Source organism: Diabrotica virgifera, chromosome 6, assembly GCF_917563875.1.
Source record: "Diabrotica virgifera virgifera chromosome 6, PGI_DIABVI_V3a".
Lineage (NCBI taxonomy): Eukaryota > Metazoa > Arthropoda > Insecta > Coleoptera > Chrysomelidae > Diabrotica > Diabrotica virgifera.
The window spans coordinates 42,162,390-42,177,796 of record NC_065448.1 but is presented as its reverse complement, the minus strand read 5'-3'; the positions used below and the strand labels follow the sequence as shown (position 1 = coordinate 42,177,796).

At 31.7% G+C, this 15,407-nt stretch overlaps 3 non-coding genes across 3 annotated transcripts; 2 read left to right on the top strand and 1 right to left on the bottom strand.

Annotated features, from left to right (window-relative positions):
* Positions 1 to 3,999: 3,999 nt before the first annotated feature.
* Trnal-caa (transfer RNA leucine (anticodon CAA)) lies at positions 4,000 to 4,116 on the top strand. The gene is made up of 2 exons: positions 4,000 to 4,037; positions 4,072 to 4,116. It is a non-coding gene; the product is annotated as a tRNA-Leu (tRNA).
* Positions 4,117 to 4,359: 243 nt separating this feature from the next.
* On the bottom strand, positions 4,360 to 4,476 carry Trnal-caa (transfer RNA leucine (anticodon CAA)). The gene is made up of 2 exons: positions 4,439 to 4,476; positions 4,360 to 4,404 (listed from the first exon to the last, which is right to left on the bottom strand). It is a non-coding gene; the product is annotated as a tRNA-Leu (tRNA).
* A 1,653-nt stretch (positions 4,477 to 6,129) lies between these two features.
* Trnal-caa (transfer RNA leucine (anticodon CAA)) lies at positions 6,130 to 6,246 on the top strand. Its single transcript has 2 exons — positions 6,130 to 6,167; positions 6,202 to 6,246. It is a non-coding gene; the product is annotated as a tRNA-Leu (tRNA).
* The last annotated feature ends 9,161 nt before the right edge of the window (positions 6,247 to 15,407 follow it).

Below are 15,407 nucleotides of genomic sequence, written 5' to 3'. Positions count from 1 at the left end.
AATTTTTGAAAATCAGGTGTTGTAAAGGACGATCCCAGCAATAACTTATACTAAAATGTAACCAAAAATTTTGTGCGGTTTTTTATTTATGACGATTTTCATTTGTTAAATTTGCAATTTTTCAAGATTTTTAATTTTGCAGCTTAGGATATTCATTTTAGAGAAAGACTTTTAAATAGAAAATTGTAGTAAATTAAAAAACGTACAATTTGAGCTATGGCAAGTTTAATTTCATTAATACGTTATTGCAAAACAGCCTGCGAAAGGTCCAAAATGGCCGTTTTTTGAAATTGCCTTATTTATTGTAAAACTAACTTTTATGTATTTTTTAAGGCTTTAAAATGAAGATGTTTCAATACTAAACATAAAAAAAATTTGTAGTGCCCGATTGGTGAACTTGTTGCTTAGATAATATAATTTGTTTATCCCAAGAGGTCAAATGTCCAAGGCTATAACTTAAAAAAAATCGTACAGAGTTAATCCAAGATCCACTCTCCTTCTAAAGACCTATACTTACTTTCATATTCTGATGCAAATAAATGCGTATAGCATTTTTCAACTTCTTATTTCGGGTTTGAAAATAAGGGGGCAAATTACGTTATAAACATTTAGAACGGAAGCCGCCCCTATACATCCTGTGAGTTTTTAACTTATAGGTTATTGTTGCTAAAGACAAAATAAAGATTCAAAATAAAATAAAAATTTTCTACGACTAACTGAAGCCGAGATAACTGTTTTTGTTTTCTTAAATCGTAGTGACTTTATTTATGACAATTAAGAAATTATTTCACAGTAATTGACTAAAGAAGAATTATCTTAAAATAAAAATTATTTTAACCGAAAATTACATTTAATTATTAAAAATTATTTTTAAAGTGCAGTGGAGATTTATTTTTCGTTACGACTGTGATTTATTGCGTCGGTTGCCCTTAGCAACGGCTAGCAACTTATAATACATTGAATCACGGTTTTTGCTTTAAAATTTAAAGCACCGTTTGGATTGACATGAAATTCGGCAACACACATAGATAACATGTTAAAGAATAAAAATGATATTGGGTCTCTCTGTGCTTATGTCCTGGGGGGATAAGGGGTGAAAAAATATATGTTCAAAATAAGTTCGGAAATGGATAAAACGTATAATTCTAAGCACCATTTGTTCTATAGCATTTTTTCATCAAGTTAATACCTTTCGAGTTATTTTCGAGTAAATACCTCCATTTTTCAACAAAAAAAAAACACGTTTTTAGGCGGTCTTTGACAAATAACTCAAAAAGTAAGTATTATTAAAAAAAAGAGTTTTAACAAAAATATAGCAAATTAAAAATTGAAAAAAAAATGATGTATGCGTAAAATCTCTAGACCCAGTAGAAACAAAGTTCTAGTTAATGAAAAATAGGTTCATATCCGTCAAATTTCAAAGTGAAAGGATTAACTCTGTACGATTTTTTTTTTCAAAATGGTATAGCCTTGGATATTTGACCTCTTGGGATAAACAAATTATAATATCTAAGCAACAAGTTCATCAGTCGGGCACTACAAATTTTTTTATGTTTAGTATGGAAAGATCTTCATTTTAAAGCCTTAAAAATACATAAAAGTTATTTCTACAATAAATAAGGCAATTGCAAAAAACGGCCATTTTGGACCTTTCGCAGGCTGTTTTGCAATAACGTATTAACAAAATTAAACTTGCCATAGCTCAAATTGTAGGTTTTTAATTTACTACATTTTTCTATTTAAAAGTTTTTCTCTAAAATGAATATCCTAAGCTGCAAAATTAAAAATCTTGAAAAATTGCAAATTTTACAAATGAAAATCGTCATAAATAAAAAACCGCACAAAATTTTTGGTTACATTTTAGTATAAGTTATTCCTGGGATCGTCCTTTACAACACCTAATAGGTTTCAAAAATTCCTGAATTATATCACGTTTTTTCACCCACAGCCTGGGGTAATAAATTAACAAGTCACAGCACTCAGACCCCGTTCTCATGACACGAGATTAACGCTCGTTTTGATAACGTGCCATTATAACTACATACATTTTATTTGAGGCCGTTTATGCCAACGCGCGTTTTAATGACTAAAAACGCGCGTTAGCATGTGAACGGCCTCAAGTAAAATGTATGTAGTTGTAATCGCGCGTTATCAAAACGCGCGTTAAGCGCCTGTCATGTGAACGGGCTCTAATAATCAATTATTGATGTGGGGATACCTAACAACAATAAATATGTGTACTAAATTTATTGAAAAGATCGGCTATTACAGAGATCTGGAAATTCAAATACGAAGACAATGAAGAATGCAAAGTACAGTGGGACCTCGATAACTCGGATTAATCGGGACCGTGGCCGATCCGGGTTATCGAACATCCGGGTTAGCCGGAGAATATGGTAAAAATTAATAAAATACGGTATACTTACAGATAAACTCCGCTATAATTGAAATAATATGAAATATATATGCACCATTCACATCTAAATTACATATAGTAGTATAGAGTATAGAGTATTGTTCACTTCTTGGTAAAAACCTTATTCGTAGATAAAAAAACACGCAAACACAAACCTATCTGAAGCACGATTACAGAACGGAAGCGAAAAATACGACTGTACTACACACAATACAGTCACCATCGGAACAATGTTAAGTTATTTAAGAACAGTGGAGACTAAGACCATGGTTTAAAAAAGAATTTGTTAAATAGTCTTAGTCTTTTTTGAACAATGCTAAGACAGTTTGAAATAAATAAAGGAATACAGGTGCCTGTTGTTTCCGATAATCCGAGACAATAAACTTTGCTCTGCCGCCGTGTGATGAGTCTATACTTACATATAAACTCCGTTAGAATTGAAATAACATGAAATATATATATATATATATATATATATATATATATATATATATATATATATATATATATATATATATATATATATATATATAATTATTCACTGTACCTACACATCTAAATTACTAAAAACACTCAAACACAAACGTAAGCAAACGGAAGCGAACAATACAAGACTGTACTACACACAATACAGTCACAATCGGAACGATGTTATGTTATTTAAAAACAGTGAAAACTAAAGACCATTGTTTAAAAAAGAATTTTTTAAATAGTCTTTTAGTCTTTTCTAAACAATGCTAAGACAGTTTGAAATAAATAAAGGAATACTACAGACAGGTGCCTGTTGTTTCTGCCGGCGTGTGCCATGAGTCACTTTTACTATCGTATAGTTCAAATTACACAAATGCACATTATCACTCAAATATTAATATTATACTACATAAATTTTTATTGTTGAAATGTTTGTCTGATGAAAATCGGTCCGGGTTAGCCGGACTTCCGGGTTATCGGGGGTCGACTTATCGGGGTTCTACTGTACCCAGATGATACCTATTATTATGACTACTACTGGAGTCATTCCGAAGAATCTCCTCGAAAACATAGAAAAGATTTATCTAAATGAACATCTTATAAGACCATACATAAAGCTGTACCTACTACTCTCGAACGCCTTCGGACCCTTTCGGTCTACGAAAATTTGAGGGAGATACTCCAGCATACCAAGTCACCTAGGGCTCGATAACACGGAAAGAGTCCCACCAGAGCTCAATCCTTGTGATACCGTAGATATCTGGAATGAGTCAATTTTCCCCTTAGAGGGAGATGCTTTTTAGGTGAGATATATTTTTAGGCGATGCATAACTTTTGAAACTATGAATAATTTTGATAAATAATATCATTGTGTTAAATAAACATTCATGATTGATTACTAACTGATTGGGAAAATTTCAGATAAAATATGAAAAAAAATATTATTTTATTTTTGCAGTTGCCATTAAAAAAAGGAAGAATGTAGAATAGTAGAATTACACTATAAAATCAACAAGGTAAATCACATTTATTTACATAATATCAAATTTTTTTGTATAGGATACAAAATGTACCATATCGACACAATTATTTTGTAAATTAGATAACAATATGTCAGGATGGCCGAGCGGTCTAAGGCGCCAGACTCAAGGTAAACCTTGCCCGTTCCAACGGGTGTGCGAGCGTTCTGGTCCACTCTGTGGGCGTGGGTTCGAATCCCACTTCTGACATTATTTTTTTTAATAATTAAATTACCCATTTTACCTCTTTAAAGTACCTATGCAGAAAGAAAATCGATTTTGGAATAGTAGCTGTAAAAACATAAGTTAAGCTATAAAATAAATAATCACTTTGTGTACTATTCAAAGTGATTGCCAGAAGACGCTGGATGTCATGATATAAGACGCTAATTTTTGTTTTTAATTAATCAATTTATTTTCGAACAATGTACTAATAAAATAAAAAAAAAGTAATGTCAGAAGTGGGATTCGAACCCACGCCCACAGAGTGGACCAGAACGCTCGCACACCCGTTGAAACGGGCAAGGTAAACCTTGAGTCTGGCGCCTTAGACCGCTCGGCCATCCTGACATACGTTGGAAAAAAATTTGCTGAATTTGCTGAAATTCGCATTTTCAAGAAAAATTTGCTGAACAATAATAATTATTTTAATTATTTTATCTTGGTGCATTATTTAATTTTATTACTATTAAGAATTGATTTTACTTAATATTCGATTTAATATAACGTACGTACGTAAGAAGTTATACTTCTATTTCTACACTGCAGTGCAAAAAAATCGATCCACTAAAAATTTGGTCATTTTTGATGTTTTAAATTTCCTAAACCTGTTGTCCGATTTAAGTGATTTTTTACCACGTTATAAATTTATTCATTGACAATATCTCTGCCATAATATTGTTGCTAGCCAGTAAAACTATCATTGTATACCGGGCGAACGAATCAAACTATGTTTTTTCCTCAAAGTTCGCATCACCCTGTGGACTATTCTGGCATTTATAAAATACTGAAATTAAAACCCAACTATAGCCTCAGGTTTTCTTAACATTTTGTCTTTCGATTCATTCGCTTATGTTGGATAATAAAAAAGTTAGGTACTTTAACAACTGGCCATGTTCGTCATCAGTACAGGGTGTTTCTAAAATATTTGCACAAAACTTTAAGGGGTTTTTGTACATGAGAAAATAATGACAATTTTCTTTATAATCATATGTCCGCAAACGCTTCGTTTTCGAGATACGGGATGTTCAATTTTTTTTACAAACTGATGATTTACTTATTGCTTTAAAACCAGTTGAGATGTGCAAATCAAATTTGGTGGGTTTTAAGACGTAGTTATTGCACATTTTTTGACATACAATTAAGAATTTAATATTCACCAGTTGCGCGCAAACAGGTATTATGACCGATATTATTACCCGTACGCACGCCAATGGTGAATATAAAATTCTTAATTGTATGTCAAAAATTGTGCAATAACTACGTGTTAAAACCCAGCGAATTTGATCTGCATATCTCAACTGGTTTTAAAGCAATAAATAAATCGTCAGTTTGTAAAAAAAATTGAAAATCCCATATCTCGGAAACGAAGCGTTTGCGGACATATGATTATAAAACAAATTGTCATTATTTTCTCATGTAAAATTATCCCTTAAAGTTTGTCGCTCTTATTTAGAAACACCCTGTACTGATGACGAACATGGCCAGTTGTTAAAGTACCTAACTTTTTCATTAGGCAACATAAGCGAATGAATCGAAAGACAAAATGTTAAGAAAACCTGAGGCTATAGTTGGGTTTTAATTTCAGTATTTTATAAATGCTAGATTAGTCCACAGGGTGATGCGAACTCTGAGAAAAAAACACAGTTTGATTCGTACACCCGGTATACAATGACAGTTTAACTGTCTAGCAACAATATTATTACATCGATATAGTCAATGGATAAGGCTATAACGTGGTAAAAAATCACTTAAATCGGACAACAGGTTTAGGAAATTCAAAACATCAAAAATGACCAAATTTTTAGTGGATCGATGTGTATTATATTATTTCAACAAAATAAATATTTTTTACACTTTTGCTTGTTACAAAGAAGTATAACTTCAAAAATAATCAAATAATGAAAACTCAATTGTTAACAATTAAATAATGCACAAAAATAAAATTAAAATGATTATTTTTTATTGTGCAGGAAAATTATTTTGAAAATTAATCGAGCGTATGTCAGGATGGCCGAGCGGTCTAAGGCGCCAGACTCAAGGTTTACCTTGCCCGTTCCAACGGGTGTGCGAGCGTTCTGGTCCACTCTGTGGGCGTGGGTTCGAATCCCACTTCTGACATTCTTTTTTTTTTATTATTTAATTACTTTTTTCTACAACCGTGTTAAAAATGCAATTTTTAGCACTCCATACGAGCCTTAAAAATGCTACTTTAAGGCACTAGTGCTTTAAAATATTTTTAAGGCACTGCAGTTCGTATTAATCGTATAGGCAATTTTGATATGTCAAAAAAATATAAAAAAGGAAGTTTTTGTAGATATTGTCATGTAATTACGTTTGTAGAAAAAATATTGTATGATATGCGTGTTAAAATGTACATTTTTAAGGCACTCATGTGAGTTGCAGAATTCGCTCTCGCTCATTCTGCAAACTTTCACATGCGTGCCTTAAACGTGTACTTTTAACACTTATATCATAAATAACTATTTTGCCTCTTAAACTACGCAGAAAATTGCTTTTTGAGTAGTACATAAAGTGATTTTCAGAAGACGCTATAATTGATTTGATTGATTGAAGATTGCGTGATATAAGCGCTTATTTTTGTTTTTAATCAATCAATTTATTTTTGAATAATGTACTAATAAAATAAAAAAAAAGAATGTGTGTGTACTTTTGCACGCACGTAAGAAGTTATACTTCTATTATATGATTATATGATTATAAACGAAATTAATATACTTTTTATTTATGTTTTATTTAAATATTAAACTAATTTATACTTACTACTTCTCAAACATTTTTATTAAAACAGTGCCAAAAATTAAAATAATAAAAGAATAAAACACACACAAACACATTAAAAATGCCACAAATTATTTCTGAACATTAATTGTCGGAATTTTTTTTAACTAAATACGTATTTTCTGAAAATAAAATTATATAATAAATATACTTACAATCATAAAAATGTATAAAAAAAATAAAAAAATAAAAGTTCCTATTGGGATTCGAACCAACTTACCAGCGCTCCTGTTATTGGCGTTGTATTGGGGTTCACTCGAACCCAAGCTTCGCCACGGAGACAGTGTGTCATTATGTGCGAAGATCGACTAACTAAACGGATTAAACTTTTTGACATTTTTGAATTATGTAAATCAAATTATTTTGATTTTGAATTGAAATGATTTAGAATTGAAAAAATACAACAAAACATAGAGTAAGAAAACAATATATTAGGTGAATATTGATAGAAATTTTGATGGTAATCAAATTATGTAAATAAAAGTATTACATACTATGTATCAATATAACGACTAATAAATTTCGCAATCACTTGCATCGTGCTATGTTCAAATATCATAACAAAATTTGATCAACTATTTTTAAAACACTTACGAGTGTAAGATTCTTTAGCTTTGAATAAGCGAGATCGTAGATCGTCCCGGTTGATTGTTGTTATTCACAGTTCTCTACGCTTTCGAGCTAATAGGTTATTTATCAGTAATTTTGCGGCACTCATACTAGTCACAGTTTGATGGGCTTTCACATTGGCATGCAACAATCATCTCTTCTGTGTTAATAAGTCCAAAAATATAATATGAAAACCATTTAAAAAGGCAGTATAACCATTAACTAACTTTTTGTTTGTTGTTTCTCTTCCTACAAATTTTAAAACGCAACAACCAAACCACAGTCCCATAGCTGCCATATTGGATATTTTTTGTCATGTCATTTGAACATCCAATCAGAACAAAGTTGTAATGCGACTGCGCCGGGATCAAAGGTTTTAATCCTATTAAAATTCACCCTCATATCGCGCGTAAAGAAGTATAACTTCAAAAAAGTAATGTGGGATTCGAACCCACGCCCACAGAGTGGACCAGAACGCTCGCACACCCGTTGAAACGGACAAGGTAAACCTTGAGTCTGGCGCCTTAGACCGCTCGGCCATCCTGACATACAATTGACTAATCATTAATCAGTAGTAATTGCACGAGAGCTCTAAAATTATCGATTTGTTTCCCCAGTGACACTTTGACAGTTTTAATTTCACGACCCAAAGGGGAGTGAAGTTATGTCAAAGTGGCACGAGGACAACAAGTGGATAATAATTTTAGAGATCGAGGGTAATTCGCTGAGATTATTTCATGAATAAAACTGTCTTTTTAAATAATTTTAACTGATATTTTATTGATATCTTCACCTAAATATTTGCTAAACGTGTTTCTTGGTGTTCTCTGTGATAATTAGTAAAACATTAATTGTCATTAATGTCACTGAATGTTCATTTTTGTATAGTAACGAAGGGTATCTGACGTAATGCTTGACGAAGGAATATTATCAAAAATTATCACTTTAATTTTTATTTATGTAGCTTTCTATTGGTCAGAATCTCCTATGGATGAAATATAATTGCACAAGAGCTCTAAAATTATTGAATTTTTCCCGAGTGACACTTTGAGAGTTTTAATTTCACGAGCCGAAGGCGAGTGAAATTATGTAACAGTGTCACGAGGGCAAAAATTCTATATTAATTTTAGAGATCGAGTGCAATTTGTTGCGATTATTTCATGAATAAAACTGTTCAAAACCAAAATTTTATTGTAATTTATTTATGTAAGTACAAATTAGTACAATTAAACACACAGTTGTTATAAATATTTGACGGTTGAGAGTCATCACTTTTATAATTTTTAAAACATTAATTGTCATTAATGTCACTGAATGTATTTTTTCGTAGCAACGAAGGGCATCTGACGTAATATACTTGACGACGGGAAATTATCAAAAATTATCAGTAGTAATAACCCAAGGATATTGATAATTGTTCTAAAAATTTCGAAAGCTTGTTGCTTGGAAACAGACCGACGCCGTAGGCGGAGGTCTGTTGCCTGTAAGCAACAAGCTTGAGAAAGTTGTTAAAAAATTTTTGAGCATTTATCAATGTTCGAGGGTTATTCGGATAGAAAATTTTTTGCTGGTTATGAAAAAAAAAATACAGAGCAGAAACAATTTATTTAAATGTGCAATTAACAATTCTTCCACCGTCCGATTTCCATCTAATTCATATTTTCTATCATTGCAAAAGTCCATAAACGCTTTCCATACAAATTTTTTACTGTAAACAGTATTCTTTGGTATATTTGATTCGATAATTTCATTAATATTCTCATCAGTATTAAAACCAAATCGTGACATTTTGAAATATTGAATATTTGAAATGTCAAAATCGAAATGAAACGAAATGTAGGTATCCATAGCTACATGATTGAGTGAAAACAGCCCATGGGATCTGTTTTCAGTATAATGTTGGTTTTATTGGTTGTATTCAATCAGATGACCACAAATTAATTGATTTCATTGGATTTCTAATTGAGCAAAAAATTTTCAGTTTAATTTAGATTTCTGTAGCTTTCTATTGGTCAGAATCTCCTATGAATGAAATAATCAAAATAATTTTGCAGTAAGTGTTGTGCATTTAGTATTATTAATGCATATTACAAAGATTTGATTTCATGTAAACAAATTTTGTTGCATTCCAAAAATTGTTAATTAACTTCTAATTTAAATTAATAAACTCTTGGCTTTTAGGGATATTGTCTATCACGTTGATATAAATGAATATAAAGATCGTCTTAAAAGAATGGAATTCTGGAAAAACTCTTTCCGTATTATCCTCAAACCTTAGGTGACTTGGTCTGCTGGAGTATCTATCAAAAATTTTCGTACGTACCTGGCCTCACGTACTGGCTTACTTACGGATCTGGTATGGCTCAGTGCTACGTCCTTATTTATTTTCATTCGTATTGGATCTTCTTCTTCTTCCTTCTTGTATGTAGGCTTTAAAGCCTGTTTCTTCTTCAATATTAGCTTCCTAAATTGTTTAAGTTATCGCACCATCTTTTTCTTGGTCTGCCAATACTTCTTCGTCCCTTTGGTGACTTATCTGGTGCTATTCGTACTATCCGATCCTCTGCCATTCTACTAATGTGTTCGTTCTACTCCTGTTTCCGTTTTGTCATCCATCCATTATATGTCTTCTCTATTGCATGATCTTCTTATGTTTTCACTTCTCTCCCTATCCAACAGATTTTTCCCTGATATTCGTCGGGGTATTTTCATCTCTGTTGTTTCTAGTGGTCGTCTCGTTCTAGATGTGTCAGGTCTTGTCTAGGCCGTGCATGTCAATATAGGTCTAATTTCTGCTTTATAAATTCTTGCTTTTGTGTCTTGTCTTAGGTGTTTGTTCTTTAAGTCTTAAGGTGTGTTCTTTAAGGTATTGGATCAGATAACTGAATAATTTCAAAATTAAATTCCTTGGCGCGTGCAGTGTAAGTTTTTGGTATGATTGTAAGTAAGAAATAGTAAAAAGAAATTAAAGCATTAGAGAAACGAGCAGGGCAGTTAAAAAACATTTAGAGCTTAGGAGAACACGAATAATATCCTATCTGGAATATCTAAGGAATCCTTTATTATAAGGAGACCCTTAGACAACACCTGTTTATGAAGGGAATTGTTATAAATGTAAACAAAGACAGACTTGCGAAAAATAACATTATTAGAATGCCAATTTCGCAAAGAGATTAAGGCAGGGATAATCATGATGCAGATCAACACTATCCAATCAAGAGAAATATTTTTATATAAAGTTATACTAAACTATTAGTAATTCTGACCAAAACTTAATTATAAAAATACCTCCAAGGAAATTTTAAATTGACGTTAACTTTAAGACACTATTCTAGAATACCATACATATTTGTTGAGGGGGTAGGCGCAAAAACTTGGTCCAATGCTATTTAAATGCATTCATTGTTTTAGAATCCTGAGAAAACCAATACCTACGTATTTTTTTGAAAAATTTAAACGCAGAATGAAAGATTACATTATTACCGAAGGCCGAAAGTCCCTGAAAACTTCTATAATGTTTATTTTAATAAGTTAGATGGATGAAAAGAAGAGAAAATTAATGTGATTTTTAATTTCAAATATTTCATTCAAAAGAAACTTTTTCTTTATTCTAAGGGACTTTCGGCCCTCGGCAATAATGCAATCTTTCATCTTAAGTTTAAATTTTAAAAAAATATTTATTAGTTCTCTCAGGTTTCAAAAAAAATGAATGCATTTAAATATCACTGAACCAAGATTTTGCACCTACCCCCTTAAGATGTTTAATTTTGCCCTTCTATAATAGAGCTGTATCACAAATATTGTAGACACATAGTGTCTTTTTTTCTCAATCATGGAATGAGAGACATTTTTTAAATTCTCAAATAAAAATTTAAATATTCCAATTTTTTGTATAAAATACTCTTTTTCTTGGTAACAGTTTCTCGTGCATATAAAGATAACTAGCTTTATGAGTACATAGTTCATTGGTTCATTTCAAGCTACATTACCACTTACTCAATGGACATGTCACGGATATATGACATAAGTAAATGAGATTCGATCGCCTATTGGGAAGGGTCAGTGCTATGAGATGTAACGCTTGGGAATGCAAATAGGTCAATCCCTAAATGAAATACTGGTACACTAATTCGGTCAGTATAGTTTCTAATTACTTCCACAATCCACAAAGACTAAAAATATTGTTTGATTTGCAAATGAAACTATTTTTGCAGAAAGAGCTTAACTAAATTTGTAATTAAATAGTGTTTTGACACAAATAAATTCTAAATATGAAATTACAGCGATTAATACAAAAAGGGTAGAAATACCATTTATCTTTAGTTACTATTTGCCTGCAGTTTTACAAAATTTTATGCAGAACAGAGAAGGCTCTCAACCCCAAAAAGACAAAATGCATGGTTATAACAGCAGATCCAATAAGATGTAAATTGGCGATGGAAGGTCAGATAATAGAACAAGTGATGGAGTTTAAATACCTAGGCATCTACGGAAGGCTCCAAACAGAAGTGGAAGATTAAGTGAATAGAGCAAACAGAGCCGCAGGTTGCCTGAATGACATAATATGGAGAGAAAAAAATATCGGAAAAGAAGTGAAAGGCAGATTTTACAAAACAGTCATCAGACCAGTGATGACATATGCGGCAGAAACACGACCCGATACAGAGAGGACAAAAAGACTGCTCGAAACAGTGGAGATAAAAACCCTTCGAAAAATCGATGGTAAGACTCTATGGGACAGAGTTAGAAGTGCAGATATACGACGGAGATGCAAGGTCGATAACATTAATAACCGGGTAAGAAACAGAAGAATAGAATGGAATGACTACATAAGCCGAATGACAACAAATATAGTAGTCAGAGACGGTTCCCCAATAGGAAGACGATCAGTGGGAAGACCACGAAAACGATGGAACGACAACTTAATAGAGGCACATTGAAAAAACAGACAGAGTCATGTCTATACAAGAAGAAGAAGAAGAGAAGAAGACAGAGCCAGAAAATCAATAACTGTGGAACTATTGGTAGTAGAAGGAAAGGTATAAGGCCAAGAACTAGGAGGAATTTCTTCAACACGATGAGCAGACTAAATGAAGACTCTGGTGCAGACTCTGGTAGATAAAATGGTCCATCTGGCACAGAATCGCAGCAGTGGAGACAGCAAGCTAACAATATTGAGTGTGTCACCGCGCTCTGACAATGACTCAAGTAATGAAGGGGAAGTACAGTATAAAGGAGATACAGAGGGGAAGTTGGTTCCGGCTTCCTCACAAAACTAGCACGTGCACGGTGAAATCTGAAGCAAAGATGAAGACGCACATTTGATAAATTTTAATCTTTTAACATCGACTTATAAGTACTTGGCACATGGAATTCGGTTGGGAAGAGATAACCAGACGTGCGAGCTCCCACGTCGCATAGGATTAGCCTGGGCAGCGTTTGGTAAAATGAGCTATTAGTGGAGTCAATGAAGGTTTTCACCTCCGATTTCGTTGAACCTCCATCGATTTTCATGAAAATTGGTAAGTATGTAGAGGATACCTCAAGAAACAAAGGTGGCATGGTGCCAACTTGCGCTTTTGCCCTGGGGGGGGGGGGATGCCACCCCTTCTCGGGGGTGGAAATTATTTTATTAAAAATAATACCACTAATCGATAGAGGGACAAATTATAAGTAAAATTTGTTATATAAGGTTATTCCAATAAATCAATAGTTTTTGAGTTATTAAAGATCAAAAGTTTTGATTTTTCCTGAAAAAAATCCATGTTTTAAAGCAGTTTTTCATAAATAACTCAAAAACCATAAGTTTCTTCAAAAAAGTTGTTGTACTAAAATCGAAGATAATATAAAAATAAATAAGCTCCTTATTCGAAAAATCCTTTATTACATATACAAAGTGAGTTATATGCAATTGAATGTATATTTTTTTTCCGCGAGTACTCAAATCTTAGTATTCAAGCTTAAATAACAGGAAAACGATGCACTTTGTTAAATATAGATACTAAACATTTTAATAAAGTACTTAAAGTTAACTATCAAAAAGCTATATAAGAAGTCGATAGCATCAAAATTAAGTAAGTTATGATGGAAATAAGAGGACCCTTTCAGATTTTTTAGGGAAGAATGAAAAATGAAACTTACGTCATTTCCACAAAAATTAAAATTTATAGTAACCCATTCAATACTTTATTTATTTTAACATAAGTAATACCTTCAACAATTTTGACCGGTTTAAAATGCATATTTTTGAAAAAAAACTACGATTAAAAAAAATTAGAATTTTTCAAATTTTCGTGAATTTCATTTTCTTTTGATAATAACTCCAAAAATAGTCGATATACTTAAAAATTGGTAGAGAATAAAATTTTAGTTTTTACTTTATTTAAGCTTTTTATTTTTTTAATATTTTTTTACGACAAAAAATAACCGAGATAGAAACATTTAAAACCTAAATTTTACTGCGAGAACCATGTAACCGGGGCCCTTTCACCTTGTATTTAAAAAAAATAAAGGATTTAGAAAATTATGTTTAATACAGTGTTATAGTCCTTTTATTTAGCTTTGTAATGGTTTTTGTATAAATCTCATATTTCAAAAATTAACGGAGTTATTTAAAAAAAACCAATAACATTTTCTTTGAAAAAATTTTATAGCGGAGATTTTGTATGTATACAGGTTCTGGGAAGTCCAATTAGTTGTTTGTTGTAGGAGATACGAAAAAAGTTTATTTAGGTGAGATTGGGGCATAGATAATATCAGAATTTAAATACATTTCCAAATATACAGGGCCACCCATATTGACAGAGTGAAACAAAATTATCTTTTGTTTAATGGAACACCCTGTATATTTTTACATTTTTGGATTCTCCTCTATGTTTTATTTCTTAAAATATCAGGTTTTGTGATGTTATACGAAGTAGTTTAAAAGATAATTACGTTTTTTTTCAAATTTCATAGCAATATTCACCCCCTGTATAATTGTAGTGATTTGACATCAGAAAATCAATTTATGTTCAAGTGATTTTTAATATATTATTGTCAAAAGTTATTAATCTAGCAAAACGTTTAATTTTAGCTAATACAGGGTTGGTCGAAACTCAATGAGTGTTTTCTCAAAGTTTGAGAGTATGAGTTTTCTCAAACGGAGCAGCCTGTAATGCCTGTAATGAGCATTGTAATGAAATGCTATTGTATGGCACTTTATTATTTCCCACCCTGCCAGTGAGAACTGAATTTATTTTTGAAATCCCTAACTTTATATATTTAATTATTTTAAATATTGTAAGCGATTAAAAAACAATCAAATTAAATTGAAATTGAATAACCAGTGTATATCTTCCACATTTACTTCATATTTAACGTAGCCTGTACCATAACATTGCACAGATTATTATCCCTGTATATTAGCAACGATATACCATGAATGTGAATTCATACTTGAGAAATGTCCTATATCCAGTCTCACAAAAAAAAGGGATTCCTCAAACATAATATGAGTCGTGTCATATCAAAATTAACAATCTCAAATTTTTAATAAAATTGAGATTTTCGTTCTCCCTTGCACTCTAGCTATTTCTTTATTCGCGGTGTGCAAGTACTTGGAAAGGGAAACGAGAAACGACCGTGCGCGAGTCGCGGAGAAATATTGCATCTATCTTAAATAATTCATATTGTCAATTGAAATTGTCAAATTGACGTATATTTCATACCTTCTGTCAATGAAGCAGAAAAATTATATATTGCTCCACAATATTGATATGATATGCAATTATTATATAAAGGTAAATTTAATTAATTGTATTTTGCTTGCAGTACTGCATTTTAATAACTGATTTTATTTACTACATACAATTGTTTACGTTTGCTAAACA